A 16,311-nucleotide genomic window follows, 5' to 3' on the forward strand; every position below is an offset into this window, starting at 1 on the left:
CCGAAACAATCAGACCAGCTAATTAAAACCAGTAAAAACAATAAAGCAGTTTCACAGCCGAGCTGCTGCTAACGTGTGCTCAGCTTGTTTCTCTGATAACTTAAGATCCAGACATTCAGGGAGTTGATCCGCAGATTAATGCGGTGCTCACCGTAGGTGCGCTTGTGCGTCGTTCAACAGTTGAGAAAATGTACTGTCAAAGGAAAGTGCTGTTTGAAGATAAAGTAATAAAAATATTCAAAATATAGCATACGCACCACTCAGTTTCTGTGCCAGTGTTGTGTCAGAATTAGCAGCGCGCCGATCTGAATCAACTGCAGGTAATACACTGACTAAACATAAATACCTCACACAACCCCACGTCAAATAACCTGAACTCAACCTTTAAGATCCAGACATCTGACAACCAAAATCCTTCATCCGGTTAAAATATATTTAGACCAAGTTAGACCAAGATCTAAAAAGTGTATTGTAAACAAAACTGGATAAAAAGGTTTGGCTACAGAGCCTGACAAAGCAAACAGCTTGTGATCCACGCAGCATAAATATGTGAGAACTTTGCGTCATTATTGCTGTCATGAGGAGTTTGTAGATATTTAGTTGCAACCACAACTGATACACCTGTAGACAGAACTCATCAGCAGGTTTTAAAAGCACAAGATGTTTTCATGGGATTGACACTGAAAAAAATAACTTTGAGGTGGGAAATGTAATCACTCACACATTACAAATGATGGTTGTTCTACAGGATGATGCTTAAATTAACAATGTTTTTGAATAAAATCTTATGAAGAGTTTAAGCCGTCGGCTTAAGCAGCATGTGATACATGGTTGTCATTAGTTGGTGTTAGAACACGCTAGGAGAAGCCAGATGATGAAAGCTGTTGTAGGTTTGCTTAAAAGATCTCCTGCTTGTGTGTAAGTGCATGTGTGTCTGCAGATCTATCTATGTGTGTGCAGCTTAAGAATCATAAGTGTGCACGGGTCTGCATGTGTGAATTCGGTTCAAAAGCCTCCTGCCGTGTGCATGCGTATGTGTGTGACTGAATGTGTGTCACACATCTCACCATCTGCACAACAGCAGACGCAGCACTAGCAAACAGCTTTTTTTTTTCCTCCCCCCCTCCACCCCTCGCTGTGAATTCCTTACATTCACAAGACCTGAGGGCAACTCAGAATGAGAGTGCTCGGCACAAGTGTGTTATGTTTCCCCTGCCCTCCTTCTTTTTCTTTTTTTACAGCTTTCTCTTGTGACTCTCAGAAGTGTGTGTGTTTGTGCGCCTCTAATTCATGGCTTCTTTTCTTAAAGCGCTGTCAGAGCGACTGTAACTAAGTATAATGTAGCCGCAGAGCTCCTATGCAGCTGTAAATAACATGTGGTAAAAGGTGGCAAGGGTGGGAGGGCGCTGAATGTATTGCCTTTTATATGGCCCCCATGTGCAGGAATATGCACATATATATGTAAGCCAAGCCACACACACACACACACACACACACACACACACACACACACACAAACTCCGCACACACTCTGTACACATACACATGATTACATAAGAGAGGGACAGTGTAGGTGAGTGTGTGTGAGAGATAAAGTGTGTGTTGGGGTGAGAGGTCCTTACTCTCACTGTGGCTTTTAGCTACTTGAAACTCTGTAGGTACATGCTGACAAAATTAACCCTCATGCCCCCCACCCCCAACCCCACCCCCCACAACTCAAGTTTCCTAATTTTCCTTAACACACTTTCTTCTCTCTCTGAGTCTCTCTAGCCCCTAGTGTCCTAGTAGTGTATCAAATCAGTCTACAAGTTTTTTTACTGTATCTTTTAAAGTGTCCCCCCAAATTTATGAAAGCGGTAAATTTGCCCCCCCCCCACCAGGAATTGTCATTCATTTGATACAGGTTCAAGTTCATAAAGTACAGTTGGTCAGGTGGAGGCAGTATTCATTGTACAAAGTGTAGTGGTAAAGTCACAAAAGAAGAAGATACTCTGCATGTGTGTTTGTATATGTTTCACACACATTCTGGTAAAAAGAGAAAGCAGAATGATAAGTTGCAGGTTCAAGGTCAAATAACAATCAAATTACAATGTGGTTGGCAGCGTGTTGCATGTCATATTGAGGTTCATTATTTCAGAGTTTGTGTGGGGCAAGTAAAAAAGTTTGTAGAACTTGGTTACATTACAAACCACGTTATAAGAGCAATGAATAAAGTATTGAGATGAGGTAAAACCGTATTCAGTGGTGAATAAATGTCCAGATTTTGTATTCAGTTCTCAATGTTTCCAGTTATTGTGGCAATGATTTGCATCCATATAACAAGATGCATTGTCTACATCCCCAGCCTCACATTCACTCCCTATTCGCCCCATCCACGCCCCTCACACCATTGGTCTGATTGACTTGAAATTTGACAGACACGTCCAGCTCAATGTGCACTACAAAAAAGCCAAATAAATAATGAAAGTCTGTGCAACATCCACTGATGTTCTGGTGTGTTTTGTTCCCAAAGAGTGTTGTTTTGTTCTCCAAGTGTGTTGCAGGTCTGTCATGCCCTCCCCTTTTTTCCCTAATCAGATGCCTGAATCATCTCACCTGGAGCCTGTAGCAGATGACTGTCAGCTGTTCCTCACTTCCCCGTCAGCGGACATCTAAACAACCCTCCCACAACTGGTGTTTCTGCCCTTTTTGGCCACTAAGCTGCCTATTTATCTTTTGTGTTGTTGCTGGGGTTGTTTTTAGGCCTTGTGAGTAAGATTCTTTCTTGCCCTTGCCAATTGAAGTGTTCCTGTTGTGCAAACAACTTTATTAATGCAGAGTAAGCTTTGTATGCGGTCCTCTGCCTTTTTCTTTTTCCAGTTTTCTCATGTTTTGTGGCCAGTCAGGGAGTTTAGAGATTTTCAGATACTTTAAGTTACTCCCCATGTCCCCCGGATAGTTTCCTTAAGTGGGTCGTAACAGCCCAGCTGGATAATTCTTTTGCTAATTTGCATGATTTAAAACAACAGTAAAATAAATAAAACTTTACAAATTGTGAGATTAGCAACACAAAATTTGGTTTATGGCCTGTGATCTATGTGACCTATGATCTATTCTATCAGTCGAAAAACATGGCCGCCATTAACAAAAATATCTTCACAAAAGGCGGGGCTTATAGAATAATACCCATAACTCAGTAACCCTTTGTCCAGTCATCATAAACCTTGGTAGATATCTTCAGACAATGATACAAAACAGGCCTACCAATGCATTTTTAGACTGACCTCTAGGGGGCGCCACAAATGCTGAAAATGTGGAGGAACCTGGTAGACACATTTTGACCAAATTTACCAAAATCTGAAGTGGCATATTGATTGATTGAAGTTGGTGGGGCCTATTCATCAATATGTGCCATCTTAAGCCTTTGCTCAATTTGTAGAGAGCTGGAATGAGCCAGAGACACAAAAATTTGTATCATAACTACAAATGATCTGGAAATTCTTCACAAAAATCATGATCCCATTCGGCCACATGGTGGCGCTATAATTAACAGCCAAAACAGGGCCGACATCAACCAAAATAACTAAGGGCGGGGCTTAGCTAATGTTCACCATAACTCATTAACCATTTGTCCAATCACCATAAAACTTGGTAGATATCTTCAGGTTGTTATAGGGAGTAGGTCTACCAAAGCATTTATTAGCTAAAATTCAGCTGCTTCTCTCTGAGTGCAAAATGTTTATAACCAACGAATTGCCACTTGCAGCTATACATTTCTAAATTGTTTTCTATCACAGTTAGAGGTGATAGTTAAAATATCTTTTATCTGTCGAACAGTCCAAAACCCAAATGTGACTGCAATGCAAAATGAACAAAAGCAGAAAATCTTTGAGATCAATTGAGATCCTGTAACCATCAAATGTTTTGAATTTTTGCTTGAAATTCATCCATTGGCTAAAGCACTTATCCTTTGAGGATCAATAACAACAAATCACAGCGGGCTGGAGCCATTCCCAGCTGACTGTGCAAGAGGCGGGGTATATTCTGGGCAGGTTGCCACAGGTCTGACATATACAGTAGAGACAAACTAGCAAGACTAGCTCCTGAAAAACAATATAGCATACTGATGTCTGGCAGGTCATAGAGGTCTGAATGTTGGCAATGGATGTAAATGTGAGATGCATAGCTGTCCAATCTGCACTTACTTCCTATAGGCACACTGAGCTGGTACAACTTTATTGGTGGAAATATTGGACAAAACTTTGAGGTCTGTATTATTTTCAATGCAAACGTATTTTTAACACTCAAAACTGTATTTCTACAATATCTGTGCCTGGGTAACTATGGTTAAGATTACATGATTTATGGTATGGTAAAATTGTACAAGCTATATCTTATATATATAGCTATATCATTATTATTATTCTACTTCTTCTCTTCCCCAAAATTGCCATTTGTCCTGCATCCCACACTGACCATGAAATCTACATGCCAAAACATTTGGAACTGCTGAATTAGAAACCTCAGGGGTACTTTATGTGAACCACTTTGCAAGATTTAATCATTCATTTTAAAGAGGCAGTGTATGAATAAGTGGAAAAGCAACAGAGAGAGACTCTAAATAACATGCTGGATCAGAAACACATTAAAAAGTGTTAGTGTTAAACTGCCAACTGAGGCTTAATTACAGCAAACACATACGTAATGTTTAAACGGGGGTTCAGAGCGGAGGTGAGGATTTCTGCTCTGCCAGTGACAGCGATGCTATGTGTAATGTTACGCAAGAACTGATAATACTTTCACACACAAGCATGTCGGTGCATGCACACACATATATACATTCATGGACATATGAATGCTCTTGCAGACTGAAACACAGTCAGGTGGAATAAGTGTCTCTGCAGTTGCTATTGAGGATAGATTATGGTCATCACAGCCTTCCCTAAGGGGACGTGACTCATTAGATAAACACATGATGAAGCCAGTGCTCACATTAACACATCATAACATCACAGCCTGTTAAGTATTTGCCAGCATACTGGACAGTACTGTGTAGTGAAGACACACAGATGATATTAGTACTTGTGACTAATGGACCACTCTCCTCCAAAAGTCTTTTATATGGCTCCTTTACTCACTCAGTATATCTAATTTGTTCTGATACCTCACAATAAAATGAGTTTACTGAGTAAAATCTACCTGTTTAATCCTTCCAATCAAAAGTGCAATCTCCTGAATGAGTTAATAGGAAGACTGTTTTCGACATTTAGACTTAATCAGATTATAATAGAGGCTATCAATCATTTCTGATGGATCACACATCCAGGGCGTCACAGAAGAGCAACAGGCTTCATTGTACATCTCCACTGTATCTGCTGTGAATGAACGGACAGTGTGATACTGTCGAAGCAGTTTGAAAACACTTTTTTCCTTAGCTGTGAATCCAAGCTAACTGGCTATCTGCCTTCTTGAGTGAAGAAACAACGTTTATTTAAAAAAAAAAAAAAAAAGAATTCCTTTTAAAGCCAACATCACATCCAACAAGCTTTCAAGCTGTTTTACTGTTACAGACGAAATGTCCAATGTCGCAATAAAATCATGAGTTTTGCTAGAGTTGCGGCGCACTCATCATCTCAATCATTTGGTGTGAGGCGACTGACTCACCGGGCAGCTTTAGGTCTTTTTTTTTTTTTTATCTTGACGTTCTAATAAAATAAAACATGTTTAATATTATTGTAAAGTTTTAGTCTAGCCACAAACTATGACGCTTTCTCCAGCACCAAACAGGAAGCAACAAACCAAGTTGCGAGTTAGCGGGTGAAGGTAACTGGACACAAGGAAAATAATTTCAAAATAAAACAGGAAATCATATCACACTTAATCACACTTATACGTTGAGTTCCTTCCTTTGTATAATAAAAGTTATAATAATAATAATAGTAATGTACAATTTCAAAGAGGAAAAAAGTCAGGGGGAAAAAAAAAGTTTTTCTTCCTGTAGATTTCCACCAGGTGCATGATGGGAAACAATTTCAGAGGGAAATTCTGCGAGACTGTGTGAGACTAAAAACCCATATCGCACATTGTCTTTAGATGTGAGAGGGTGTCAGACTTAAATCTTTCTTGTGTTTGGTAGACATTAGGGACACAGACCAAAGTTTTAGAGGCACAGTCATTTTAAAGAGTAACATTAAAGATGCAGGGGCAACATATGTTGAAGTTTCAAACTCGGGTCTCTCTCTCTGTAATGTTAAGTTTTGACCTTACTCTGTAAAGTGCCTTGATATAACGTATGTTGTGGTCTCTGGCGCTATACACATAAACAATTGAGTGGATCTGCTGCTCCTTCGCATCTGAAGACCAGGACCAGAATACACTGACGGATGCAGAAGACGCTGAAGAGACTATATATCTAATCTAGCACTGGAACGCCTCGAAGTCCCCCAGGAGCTTTCACTAGTTTAAAGTAAATCAACAATTTATGCTCTCCAGTGATATCACTACAGTATGTCACACCAGTTAAAAATGCTTTGAAAGTCTTTAGACTGGGTCTGGCGGTCACGCTCCAATCCCAACCCCATGAGCTCCTGGCCTCTCTGGCCCTCCGCCCCAACGACTCTCCGACAGCTAGAGGTGATTTTAATGAAGCAGAACAAACTGGCGAAGGGAGAGAGAAATAGGAAAAGAAGGTAGGAAGAAAAATGATTGATTTCTCTTCTCTACTCTGCCTTCGTCACTGGTCAGTGCCTAAAATGTAAAACATATGTTAATGTGGACAAAAAGAAGAAGGGAAAGAAAATATAAAAAAGAAGACAGATAGTGGTGACAGATGTTGTTACTAAAAGTAACTGGATATTGTGAAGAGGCAGGGAAATATCCAAGAGTTTATCATATAGTTGGTGGGCTTTATCTGTGTCTAGACTCCCATCTTATGAATATATATATATATATATATATATATATATATACACACAACAAATGGAGAGGCCAGAGAAAGTGAGGTATGATTGCTTGTAGACAAGGTGAGTCGAGGGCACGGTGTATTGCCGTAGGGAGATGAATTCTCAACCTGACAGACCAGTCTCTGGCATACCATGCTACTTTTCCACTCACACTTTGACTTTGAACTGCAGGTTTCATTTTGCTTTACTTCTCTTAGTGAGTGTCAGTTATCTCACAGACACGTTATCACCACACTCGACTACTTTATCTCAAGTTTATGTTGGATCATTGAGTCAAAATCATGCAGTTTCAACTCTGTTTTTTTTCCCTCTCCACTTGCATTTAAATTAGGAAAACAAAGAAGCATAATGCAAACTGGAACAATGCATTAAAGTGATGTTTTATGAACCTGATACTATTGACATTTGACAATAAATTGACATAAACATATGCTAAATGTTTCTTCCACAGTAGTGTATATAAATACAATATAATTATGCTATGTTCGTGTCATTGTTAAATTGAGCCTCGGTGTTGCTTTCCAAGGCTGGAGAAAAGCTTTAGTAAAGGAATGAAGTTTTGATGCTGAACTCACAACTAGACTGGTAAGTAAAACAGCTGTTAATGCTTGTCTATGTAGCAATAGCAAAACTTACAAATAGCTCCTTTTTTAAGTACAGTTTGCCGACAATAATTCTGTACTTCTACTTAAGTAAAGGATCGGATTACTTGTTTCACCACTGATCAACAGCAACATGTCTTTCCAGAAACAGTGACCTGTGGTAAATCCACAGATCTCGCTGTCAACAGTTTTCACTGGAGACTACTTTCTACTGAAGTGTAATTGCTAGTAGTCTAAATGGAAAATTTTTTTTTTTCTTTCAAACGAGCAAGCCAAAGCTTTTACTGAGAACCGATAGTTCTGTGGCTCCTGAAAATGGCTCGAAAACGCTCCCCACAGTCAGTTTTCCATGTCTTAACAGCATGAATCGTAATGCTGCGATAGTGAACCTTATTTTGCACATAAACAAGCACATAATTTGCGATAAGCTGTGACCAGTTTGATGTGAAATCGACTCACTTGGATGCAGGTTATGAGAAGCGGCTAATCTGTGTTTTACCCACAAAGTCAAACTTTCTTTTTTTTTATGTGTCGATCACTTTTGCTGACGGCTGGTTCCAGTTAGCAAATTTCCCATCTATGACACATGGTAGACCATTGTGTCAGGAGGATCTTTTGTAAACACAAACAATACACACATGCCAAGCACATTCAAGCTGTTCCTCATGAAAGGGGAACTGCAGAGCTGAAGTCAGTCATGAAAATACCGAAGCAAGATCCCTGCCAGCTACAGTGGTTCCATCCTCAGGAAGGTACTTTGTGTCCACCCATTGCGTAGTGTCCTGTGGGAATTATGTAAGACATGCTCTCAGAAGCACATGAGCAGCCAAATTGCTGGAGAGTGGACTCCATCCCCTCCTGCTGTCATAAACTTGGCTCTCACCAGGCTGCTTTGCTTCCCATTGTTGACATACGGGAGAATTCCTCACTCCCTCATGTGTGTGAGTTAGCGTGTGTGTGTGTGTGTGTGTGTTTATATACATATGTATACACTTACCACTAACACCGGGCATACAAATAGACAGTAAGTGTGCAGGATGATGAGTGTGTCTTTTCATGTAAGTGTGTGTGTGTGTGTGTGTGTGTGTGTGTGTGTGTGTGTGTGAGAGAGGGTTTTTCCAGCTTGCACCCATGTGTGTAAAAAATGGATCATTTACCAATCCCATTGTTGCGGGTTAATGAAATGAACTGTGCTGGCATTTCTCTGGACCCAGGAGACAGGACACTGTGTGGTTATGTGTGTGTGTGCGTGTGTGTGTGTGTGTATCACCTCAGTGAGCTGCATAGCCAAACAGAGGACAGGAACATTGTGTACCTGAGATACCACCATATATAAATTTCTTTTCTTTTCTTCTGCTTTGATTTTTCAGGCACGCATCAGGTGAAAAAGGTCTGTGTATAATAAAATTTGTTTTTGTATTCCTAATTGGTAAAATCTTATTTCATTGTGAAGCACTGGTTCACTCAGCCCCTATCTGCCACTCTCTCTCTCTCTCACTCTCTCTCTCTCTTGCTCACAAACGTGTTGACAGTGGACCCATCTCTCAGACTGCCACATTGGTGGTGTCACTGTTAGGCTGTGACTCTAGCTTGTTTTCCTGTTTCCCCTGCTTCCATCTGTCTGTGTGTGTGTGTGTGTGTGTGTGTGTGTGTGTGTGTGTGTGGCTCACTCCCTCTCCCTGGCTCCTGCTTCACCTCCTCACCTGCCTCCTATCAACTCATCAAGCTCAACAGTATAAGAAGCCTGGCACTCCCTCCCCTCATCACCAGATTGTTCAGCCTGTCTCAGTGGTAACGGCGTTCTCGGTCGCTCTAGTCATTAATTTGTATCTCCATGTCTCCAGGAAACCCCTCCAGCCCCTCAGCCTCTGTCCAACTGCTCCACCTATCTCTGCAACCATTCTACCTATTACAATAAATCCACAACTTCTTGCTACCAACTGGTCTTGTGTTCTGCTTTTGGGTCCAACAGAAAACCGAACCGTAACAGTTGGGCCAATCAAAAAGATCTATAAAGTTTTTACCATCCTCGCCTGTCTCTTCACCGCCCCTCTCTGTGCCTGTCATTCAGGGTTGTGCAGAGCGTACTGCGTGTGTGTCGGGACCGGACTCACTGGCCAATCGCGTCATTGTAATCAAGCTGAGCAAAGTCAGTGATGGGCGTTATTCGTTTGACACTGAAGCAATGGAGCTGTGTATATTGTTCAGTTATTTAGCACCTTTTTTTTTATATATGGTATTTATTTAAAAACAAATGTCATTTTCTTTCACTGCAAACAAACTAAAGTTGCAAAATCTAGAACCGTGTACTCGAACACATTCCAATGAGCCAGGAATGAGGGTGAGGAGAAATATTGACAACGGGTCAGAAACTGAGATGAACTGTACGGAGAGTCTGAGCCAGAGTGAACAGCTGTGGTGGATTTAATGTTCTAAATTTTCATCAGCATCATCAAAAAAAGCACAAACACAAACAGAATAGTTCACCGTCAAAAAAAGAATGAAAATAAAAATAATGTTGACATTGAACGCAGCTTTTGGAAATTCAACCTGTATGTTGCTTTCAAATGCTGATAGTGGAGTAGACGACACATGAAACAGTGTTATTATTGTCTTAAAAGAAAACTTTAAGTATTGCAATGTGTGAAAATGTAGCAAAATTACAAGGACACACACACACACACACACACACACACACACACACACACACACGTGTGTGAGGACACATGCGTTCCCTTTGAAGTTGTGAGGACCGGTGATCCTAGACTCTGGGGGGGGCACACAGGCAACAAAGAAGCCCCCCCCCCGACACACACACTTGCACACACACGTAGACTTCCCGGGAGATGCAAGAGTTCACACATGTTCCCTGAACGCCTCACATGCAGGCAGTCTGTAGACACTAGCTACAGCACACATCATCAGGGGCCCCATTTAGGGGATTTTGGGGCAGCAGCAGTGTACTGTATAGTGTCTTTATCAGAGGTTTAAGGGGGTTTACAGTAGTTGTTGTTGTTGTGCCAATGTGAGGGACCATCAGGGGCCCCTTTTCCCCTTGGGGCCCCAAACGTTGCCTGGTTTGCCTCCCCTGACGGTGCGCCTCTGCTCACTCCGTAAGGTCTACAGCTCAAACTGGTCTTCGCAAAGATAGAGAGAGACACACACACACACACACACACACACACACACACACACACACACACACACACACACACACACACACACAGCCTCTCTCTTGTTGACAGTCTGATTTCACTGATGTTGCAACATATTTTTTACATGTGTTCTTTTTGTGCTTTCTTTAGCATTTTACTCTTTTTTTTTTTTCTCTCGCTCTCTCAAAGACCCACACACACACATTCACTCTCTCACACACACACACACACACATTCACATACACACACTAAGTCTGAACTTGGCTAAGAGTTGTGCACTGTTACATAACAGTTATCATCTGATCCCACATGTCAAATCAGCACATGGGCTGTTGTAGTTTGCTGCAAGGTAACTTGTGTCTGACCTTCAGATTTGTGTACAGTATCTGTTTCTCCTGCTCCCTCAAACACAGTGACACACAGCTGTTGTTCACTTCACTCAGCAACTTTTTAGCTACTGGGGAAAAAAACCCTCACCTGTTCCTCTTTTTATATTCCCATTAATATATGTTGAAAAATAAATATTAAAATATAAAATTTCTATCTAAATAGTTAAATCTTTCTGTTTCTCAGATGGTTTCTTAATTGATTTGTGAAAGATAAATATACCATGTAAAGACTGTAGCCAATAAACGTGTAATGTTAATGCCTTGGAGAATCTCCCTGTCACTTATTAAATTCAGAATAAGTGAAACAAGTATTTTTTTATTTTATTTTTTTCAAGTTAAATTAAATCAACTTGATTTGCAGTGAGGAGAAGTTCAAATGTTTTTTTTTTTTTTTTTTTACATTTATACTCATTTAGATATAGCATCTTGCTGCTGTTGCTTGTTCATACATGCTCAGTATGGCTTTACCAAGCAACCAGTGATTGAGTTTGCCTTGGTATTTGATAATATAACAAACCTGCATTTTTGTCTTCTCTCAGAAAAGCTTAGACTCCTGGACATCAACAGAGAAAGGAGCCTCAATGCTGAACCTGAGAGGAGCGGCCAATAGAGTGTAGTTCAGATCCAGATGTGTTGAATTAAGTCCTCCTGCTGCATCCCAGAATGCCTCTGAGACTGCGCTAGCCCATAAATCAACATGATCTATATCCACAACAGTCACTGCGTAGAAACACACAGCTTGCTTTTGCTCTTAGCTGTTACCTCTCTCTATATCTCTGCTTTTACACAATGACTCAGCAAACACGCTCGGAGCAAGAAAACATCCAAAGCCATTCTTTAAAATGTGAAGGAGAGGGTGGGGGGTGGGTGGGGGGGTGGTGGTAAGTGGTGGGCAGAAAACGAGTCTGCCTGAAGGAAGAGCAGAGAATGGGGGCATAATTTCCATGCAAATTTGCCATGTGGTACAAATCTTACATTGACATTCCTCATGTTTTCCAGCTTTATGTTCCTTATGCAACTTTACGGGAAACAGTTTTTTTTTTTTTTGTCTCCCTCCCTGAGCTACATGTGAATACAAAGCACAAGGGGTATGTTTGAATGAGTTACTGTTAAAAGGCGCGTTTGAAACCTGGTGCTGAATGTTTGAATTGTTTGATCCTAATTTTTCTTTCCTGAGTTTTTTTTTTTCTTTTTTAAAATACATCTGGTAAAATCACTCGTAGCATTTGTAGCAATGTTTCTTGACATGAGTGAATAAAAAACTAATATGTTAAAAGGGAGGGGAAGGTATAATATCTCAGACAACTCTTGTATAATTTTCTTTTTTTTTTTTTGGCAACTTAGGGGCACTGCAAAAAGCTGTAAACACTGACATAGTTTATACAGCTAACTTGTTAGCATAACGTTGTGGGTAGTAAAATGAAGAAGAAAAAAAAGCCATAAAGGGTAGTTTGGCATTTTGTTCACATTTGTGCTGAATGAAAAGATCAAATACCGTTCTCATCTGTGCACCAAAAGATAGCAGCTGGTTAGCTTAGCTAGCCAAAGGTAACAAAAGCCACCACAAAACATCAGAAGCCGCCCCAACTGTTAAACAAAGGATTTGTCATCCCACAACAGATGTGTAATGCAGCCAATGCAATCCTAGGTTTGCCTTTGACTGACTTCATGTTATAGCTGTAGTTTGTTGTTGCAATCCTTACGAAGCGTTCAAAATATGCTCTGAGTCATGTATGTGCTCAAAAAGAAAGACATTACTTTTTTTCGTACAAGTGGTTTCAAAGTGGGAAAGTCTGTCTTCAGACACCAAACTCCAGCAGAGCAGCATGATGAGACGGGCAGAGCTGTGTAATAAAGTCGGAGTGAGAGAGGATATAGCCACATGGAAGGGGTTTTCAATAAAGATGAAAATCTCCTTGTGCTCATTCACATCACTGAATCTTGATTCAAAAGCTCCCCTCATCCGTCCCAAAGCCTCGACAAATCCTCTGTGGCTGAAGTGCTGCAGCAGTCATGGGTCATTTGTGGTGATAGCTCTGAGTTTTGGGGACAGTTATTTTATTCTGGAGTGCGCTGACTGCCTTTGGCACGTGGCTGCGAAGCTTATCTCTCCCTTGAAGCTGCAAGTTCAGAACGTTCAGGTGAGGTCAGTCAGAAGGGCAAGCTGTATGAGCCGGTGTGGGTCTTCCAACTCTAGTTCGTTTCCCCCTGCTGTCTGTGAAAGTGTGAGGAGGGAGGAGGCTCGGGAACCGTTGGAGCACTTTTCCTGCATCAAAATTTGGAATTCATTATTTCTGAGTTTTGATATCTTTGACTCTTGGTGTATTGATGCAGTGAAAACTCATAAATTTGGGCATTTCTTCTTTGTTTTCATGAGACCACCAAGCCCTTTCTCTTTGCACTCGCATATTTGAGGTGCTAAATGTGCGCACACTTGCAAGACTTCAAGAACCTCACACAAACCGAGCAACATCTGCTGGTGCTTGATGTCTTTTCTCTGCCTCATAATGGTCGAGTCAGACAATTTCAATCCCTTTTACTTGCTACTGGGTCCTTGTCAGAGTTTTTGAACGTTCTGCTGTTGCCAAAAACAAAACAAAAACATTCTTTTACTATTTTTCAGTCTGAGAAGGGTTTTGTTGCTCTAACCTAGATCCATGCGATCTCAAGAGGCCTGAGTTAAACTCTCTGCTTCAGGAGTTCCTGTGGGTCAGGTTTTCCTGTTCACAGAGCAAAGCAGTAAGCTTCATGAGCCCACTGACGGGAGGATACGTTTTGTCGGATCTTGGATGCGTAGTTTTGAAATGGCGCTCCGAGTTACTTTGTTGAAACTGGAGCAGGTTGGTTTGCGTGGTGAACACCAACCAGGGTTGTATCCGTGGAGACAACTACAAGTTTTTCTGTACATTGTTCTTCAAATTTCCTATGCTCATCTTGTTTGGCTCCTGCCTTTCTTCTCGCTGTATGCTCCAAGTCCTCGTTTCCTTTCCTTTGTCGCACCACTTTGTGTCTGTCCTCTGATTTCAGCCTTTGTTTGATTAGAAATCGAGCCATTTTTATTGTCCATGCTGATCACCTAGCTAGCAAGAGCCAAACTAACGTTATTACGAAGTGTGCAGTGTTGCCAGATTGGTGAGTTTCCCGCCATACCACACCAACCAACTATTTACCCATCCAACACCATTGTTGTTGCCATTGTGGTAAGTCTTCAGTTCCACATACTGCTATCTTATGTGTATGAATAGTGCAGCTTTTGGGGTGTTTTTTATGAATTGTGCATTGGGTGTGTTATTATATAATTACTAGCTTCCATGCGAGTCGCCAATTAAAGCTTGGCGAGCTGCATGAGGCTCTCGAGCTGCGCAGTGTGTAACACTGCATTTTATGTTGTTTTTGTAATCCATACAAAAAAAAACCCAAAGTGTGAAAACTGCAATTTGTGGGTTTGCAGGATGTTGTCTACCCCGAACTATTTCTTTTTCTTCTGTTTCTAGTTATCACCAGCTATTTGCTAACTTTGTGTGCTGTGTGTGAAAATAAAACTGTTGAGACTGAACCCAAATTTAAAATTATAAGTTGTAAAACAAAAACTACAGGATGAGCTGACAGATACCGAAGTGCTCTGCAGACCTGAGAGGAGCTTTATTGTCCAGCTGAGGCAGGAAAATTGTCTTTTGGTCTGACCCAGAAAAATAAAAACATAAACATGCCCACGAGTTACATCACACCACATTAAGAACATCTCACACATCCAAAACCATCTGTTATGTCACAAGTCAAGCTTGTAGGCCCGCCTCCCCCTCACATCGAACTTCCAATGAGCATAGAGAAACTTTCCACTCTCACTGGGTTAATGTGAAAACAAACTGTGCACAGTGAAGCCCAAACATCCAACCGCAGGAACAAGGAGATCAACACAACCCCCAAGTTGAGTAAATATCTGTGGCTTCATCATAAGTCACCCTTTAATATCTTCACTGATATTATTATCAGTGTGGTTTGGTGCCATGCAGGGACACTGGCAACAGATATTGTTTGTACTTGATAGACTGATAAAGTCCAGCCAGTGTATCTAAGAGCATTTTGCATTTTACATTGTCTAAATGTTTTGCCTGCATATCTAAAATGAAGATAAACACCAAAAATAAAGTGGATGTGTCTCCTTATGACTTTAACATCAAGCAGTCAGTAGTAGGAGAAATGTTACACCACTGGGACTGACTGCATGTTCAGACTGTGCTCTCTCCTGTGTGTGTGTGTGTGTGTGTGTGTGTGTGTGGTGAATATACAGCTATCATATTAATGTTGTAGAAGTGCAGTCGTAGCAAAATATTTTAAAGATTTTGTATTTCTCAGTTCGAAAGGACTCATTTTACAGTCAGCTGTTCGCCATCTAATTACAACTGATAAAAGAGTCAATTATGAGATGAGAGTAAAAAAGAAAAAGCATCTGCCCTCTGCTGCATTATGCAACTGTAAATCTACACTCGCTCTCTCTCAGTGCTGTTGTGGCTCGGCTGGTTCGTGAGCCTGTCTGGTAAACAGGACATCATGAGTTGGAATATGTGGTTTGTGTTGATCGGTCTTGTAATTAGCTAGCTTACTGTACTTTGATGTTTTGACATTAATCTTTGAGACAGTAATTGTAGCCCACTCTTTGTGGACGAGATCTGTTTTTATTATTCGGTTCCAATAGGAGCTAATTGAGAGGCTTATTCCGCTGGGTGTCATCATGAGAGAGGCTGTGGAATGTTTTGTACCTATTAAAGCAAGTATACACAACTTTTGAGGACATAGCACATTCATCTTCTTACAAATGAAAGGTTTATTACATGAGCTAAAAAACACTCTCTTGCTCAATTCAGGATATACTCGGGTTTTTTTCTCGTACAATTTTTCTTATGCTGTGCTCTGATAAACTTAACAAATTATCTTCTCTCTAATCTCCGACATGCACACCCCACAAGATTTGACAATAATGGTGCATCGCACACCACAGCATGTGCACCGTGTCACATGATCTCATCTCATGTGACCTCACAAGGGAAGCAGACGTGAACAAAATGGAGCCTGTGGTGCTACAACCTGTTGTCACATTAGTAAGACTTTGCAGTGAGAACAAACAAAAGCAGAAGGCTAAACAAGTGTGGGTGAGAAAAATGATTAACCAACCAAGGTTGTCTAGTCATTTTTAAAATACGCCAAAAGTAAAATGCTAGCTAAT

Source organism: Seriola lalandi, unplaced genomic scaffold (assembly GCF_002814215.2).
Source record: "Seriola lalandi dorsalis isolate HSWRI2012SDOR001 ecotype SW California unplaced genomic scaffold, Sedor1 jcf7180002054269, whole genome shotgun sequence".
In the NCBI taxonomy this organism is placed as follows: Eukaryota; Metazoa; Chordata; class Actinopteri; order Carangiformes; family Carangidae; genus Seriola; species Seriola lalandi.